This window comes from Mandrillus leucophaeus, unplaced genomic scaffold (assembly GCF_000951045.1).
Source record: "Mandrillus leucophaeus isolate KB7577 unplaced genomic scaffold, Mleu.le_1.0 Scaffold241, whole genome shotgun sequence".
Classification (NCBI taxonomy): Eukaryota; Metazoa; Chordata; class Mammalia; order Primates; family Cercopithecidae; genus Mandrillus; species Mandrillus leucophaeus.
This window is the reverse complement of record NW_012102488.1, coordinates 3148409-3153277: the sequence shown is the minus strand read 5'-3', so window position 1 is coordinate 3153277 and position 4869 is coordinate 3148409. Positions and strand designations below refer to the sequence as shown.

At 45.5% G+C, this 4869-nt stretch overlaps 1 protein-coding gene across 2 annotated transcripts in view; it reads left to right on the top strand.

Moving 5' to 3' along the window:
• Positions 1–4869, top strand: part of CHRNA3 (cholinergic receptor, nicotinic, alpha 3 (neuronal)) — a 37377-nt gene that overhangs the window by 13189 nt on the left and 19319 nt on the right. The window lies entirely within an intron of this gene.

Sequence of the window (4869 nt, the reverse complement as noted above, 5' to 3'; positions counted from 1 at the left end):
TAGCCAGGATGGTCCCGATCTCCTGACCTTGTGATCCGCCCGCCTCGGCCTCCCAAAGTGCTGGGATTACAGGTGTGAGCCACTGTGCCAGGCAATTTTTGACATTTTTTTGTAGCAATGGAGTTTTGCCATGTTGTCCAGGCTGGTTTCAGACTCCTCGACTCAAACTATCTGCTCACCTCAGTCTCCCAAAATGCTGGGACTACAGGCGTGAGCCACTGCACCTGGCCTTTATTTTTACTTTCTAATTATATATGTGTTCTCATTGAGGAAGAATTTATGTGGAGTAAAGTGCACACCTCTTCAATGTACATGTCAATGAATGTTTACATCACGTATAGAACCATGTAACCAAGATCCAGGTAAAGATATAGAACACTCCCAGTGCCCCAGAAAGTTCCCCAATGCCTTTGCCAGTCAGTGTCTCCTTCCCTGCTTGATACCCACCATCCTGGCTTAGGTGCAGTGGCTCTCACCTGTAATCCTAGCACTTTAGGCAGCTGAGGCAGGTGGATGGCTTGAGATCAGGAGTTTGAGACCAGCCTGGGAAACATAGCGAAACCCTGTCTCTAACAGAAATACAAAAATTAGCCAGGCATGGTGGCATGTACCTGTTGTCCTAGCTACTCAGGAGGCTGAGGTGAGAGGATCACTGGAGCCCAGGAAGTCTAAGCTGCAATGAGCCGTGATCATGCCACTGCACTCCAGCCTGGGTGACAGAGTGAAGTCCTTTCTTAAATTAATTAATTAATTTTTTTAAAATAACCATTATACTGATTTATTTGGTAATTGATTCGTTTTACCTTTTTTTTGTTTTGTTTTTTTGTTTTTTTTGAGATGGAGTCTTGCTCTGTCACCCAGGCTAAAGTGCAGTGGTACAATCTCTGCTCACTGCAAGCAACCTCTGCTTCCCAGGTTCAAGTGATTCACATGCCTCAGCCTCCAGAGTGGCTGGGACTACAGGTGCCTGCCTGCTACCATGCCTGGCTAATTTTTTGTATTTTAGTAGAGACGGGATTTCGCCATGTTGGCCAGACTTGTCTCGAACTCCCGACCTCAGGTGATCCACCTGCCTTGGCCTCCCAAAGTGCTGGGATTACAGGTGTTAGCCACCATGCCCGGCCAGTTTTACCTATTCTTGAGTTTCATATAAATGGAATCACATAGTATAAACTCTCCCATGTCTGACTCCTTTCATTCAACATAATGTCTTTGAGGTTTATCTTTGTTGCTGTTTCTTTCTTATTAGTGTGTAATATTCCATAATATGACTATAATACTGCCTTCTGTTTGTTTTACATTTGTTGGACATTTGGTTATTTCCAATTTGAGGCTACTATGAATAAAACTGCTACAAATATTTATGTCTTTTGGTGAATGTATGCGCTTATTTCTCCTGGATGTATACCTAGCAGTGGAATTGCTGGATCATTGGAGAGATGTCTTTAACTTCAGTGCATACTGTAAGGTTTCCAAAGTGATGGAATCATTTTGACACTTCCCTAGCGATGTTTCAGCGTTCCATTTGCTTCACACCCTCACTAACGTGTGTGATGTGGCATTTTACTGCGGATTTAATTAGCATTTTCTCATTGAGTAATTATTAGGGCTCTTTGTCATATACTTATTGGTCATTTGGATATCTTCTTTAGTGAAGTATCTATTCACATTCTTTTGCCCGTTTTTTTGAGATGGGGCGTTGCTATGTTGCCCTAGCTGGTCTCAAAACTCCCAGGCTCAAACGATTCTCCTGCATCAGCCTCCCAAGTTGCATGCTGTGACTACAGGTGCTACCACACCCAGTTCTTGCCCATTTTTTAATTTGTATTATTATTATTATTATTGTTATTATTATTATTATTTTAGATGGAGTTTCACTCTTGTTGCCCAGGCTGGAATGCAATGGTGTGATCTCAGTTCACTGCAACCTCTGCCTCCTTGGTTCAAGTGATTCGCCTGTCTCAGCCTCCCAAGTAGCTGGGGTTACAGGCATATGCCACCACACCTAGCCAATTTCGTATTTTTAGCAGAGGCGGGGTTTCACTATGTTGGTCAGACTGGTCTCAAACTCGTTACCTCAGATGATCCACTCACCTCGGCCTCCCAAAGTGCTGGGGTTATTACAGACATGAGCCACCATGCCCAGCCCATTTTTTTAATTGAGTGAACTTAGTTCTGTTTTCTCCAAAAATCTAATGCTTGAACTTAAGAACTGGGAACTTATGTCAAGTAATAAGAATAGGAAAGACTTACTGTAAATAATGTCATGTGCCTGGTCATTCCATGACTGTATACCACCAAGGTTACCAGGATCACACTTAATGACTTTATGAGAAGTTCTGCTTTAAAATTAAGTGGATCTGCCTTAAGTTGTTTATCAGCAAAGAGGTAATTACCAGATAACTTCATCTCTTGACCCACTGTAGGTAATTAATATTGATAAGGTATGTCTGGAGCCTCTTTTATTCAGCTGTGAGTGGCATACCAAAGTGGATGGGACAGGAGGGAGACAGCCACAGCTGCCCTCATCCCCTCACCCCCACCCATCTGAGCAACTATGAGTATGTCTTCTGACCATAATGGTGCAAAACCTCCAGCTGATCCCAGTAATTTAGCGGAAGAGTCAGGTACTCCTTTAAATTCAGTTGAAGCAGTTGTTGGACACCATGAGTAATTAGAAGTGAACAAATGAACAGGGCCGGGCGCAGTGGCCGATGCCTGTAATCCCAGCACTTTGGGAGGCCGAGGCGGGTGGATCACCTGAGGTCGGGAGTTTGAGACCAGCCTGAACAACACGGAGAAACCCCATCTTTACTAGAAAAATACAAAAAACTAGCCGGACGAGGTGGCGGGCACCTGTAGTCCCAGTGACTCAGGAGGCTGAGGCAGGAGAATGGTGTAAACCCGGGAGGCGGAGCTTGCAGTGAGCTGAGATCCGGCCACTGCACTCCAGCCTGGGCGACAGAGCGAGACTCCATCTCAAAAAAAAAAAACAACAATAAAAAAAAAAACAAAAAAAAAGTAAATGATCAGTGAAAATCTATGTGTCTAATACTGATAACTTTTGCAGACATCTTCTTTACCCACTTTAAAAATAATTATTTCTTTACTAAAGGTCGAGATGTAAGTACCTATACTGTAGCTTTTGTCAGACTATTAGAAATTACTTTTATTCTAAAACTTATTTATTAGATACCATACAAGGTGTTAGAGTTTTAGAAGGGCCTAAGGCATGGAGACAGACATATAAAAAACTTATAATTAAAAGGGAAGTCACAAACTTAAATACAAGGCAGGTAGATTGGTGAAATGGCCTGAATGCAACGATAGGGAGTGGTGGGGTCTGTGGCAAACTAGTGACACATGGTCCGTCTCAGGAGGCAGCCACTGCTCACCTCTGGTCATGTCTCCACATGGGCTTGTGAGCCCATTATTGCTAGATCTTCCTGTTTTTTTCAGAGAAGGCAGAAATCTGGCCAGCAAGCCACCAGATTGTCTATGAGAAAGTAGCGAGTGTTAGAGTAAAGGTGCCAACTCAGCGCTCGGAGGAGAAAGTCGAGCTGTCTGAAGGATTCCTTCTTTCCCTGAGTGACTGACACTCTGCTATTTACACAGAATTTTTCAGAGATATTTTAATTTCCTACATCTCTGGCTCCAGCTTGGCTGGTTTTAACTGTCCTTGGTTCTAAGGAGCCTAGACTGAAGCCTAGGCTGTTTTCCCAGAGCCATCTCCTGAGGGTGCTGTGAGCCTGTGAATGCTGATCCCTGGACACATTCACAGGCTCCTAAGGTAGGGGAAGTGTCCAGCCTTCCCTGGCTGTTCTTTTTTAAAAAATTGTTCACACCAAGAAGCAGCTTCTCTGCTCCTTCTTGAATCTCCGCCTGGTTCAGCCTGCCTGCCTCCACCATGTCCATCAGGGTGACCCAGACATCCTACAAGGTGTCCACCTCTGCTCCCCAGGCCTTCAGCAGCCGCTCCTACACAAGTGGGCCCAGTGCCCACATCAGCTCTTCGAGTTTTTCCCGTGGGCAGCAGCAGTTTCTGGGGTGGCCTGGGCGGAGGCTGTGGCGGGACCAGCGGTATGGGAGGCATCAGTGCTGTCACGGTCAACTTCTTCTTGTGAAGAAGATCAAGACCATGGGAAGCTGGTGTCCAAGTCCTCTGACACCCTGCCGAAGTGAACAGCCACAGCAGCCCCTCCCAGCCTGCCCTTCCTGTGGCTGCCCCAGAGCCTGGGAGGGAGGCCCATGTGCAGGGGGGCACAGGGAACGCAAGACCCACCTGAGGCTTCCCCCAGCCCTCAGCCCACCCTCAGGGGAGTTCACTGCCTAGGCACCCCTCTTGCCCATGCCTCCAGCTACAAAACAATTCAATTGCTTTTTTTTTTCCCCAAAAAAATAAAACCTCAGCTACCTCTGCAAAAAAAAAAAAAGTTCACATTGGTCATCCCCATAGGCTCATACTTGGTCTTATTAGTAAGGAATTTAATTAGCAGTAATACTCTAATTTTAGAGTTAGGACTAGGATTGGATTATCAAATTAGAAAACTAGTTAGGGAGCTGGTTTGTGGTAGCATGGAAGCACTCTTTGTTGACAGTTGTTTTGATGGCTGATCCCTCAGTGATTGGCACACTGTAGGAGTTGCTTTCTAGATCTTAGAGGGGCCACCGATCCCAGCCAGGATCCTGTTTTTTTTGAGACAGAGTCTCACTCTGTCCCCCAGGCCAGGTTGCAGTGGCATGATCTCTATTCACTGCTATCTCCACCTCCTGGGCTTAAGCGATTCTCCTGCCTCAGCCTCCTGAGTAGCTGGGACCACAGACACAAGCCACCATGCCTGGATACTTTTTGTATTTTTAGTAGAGACA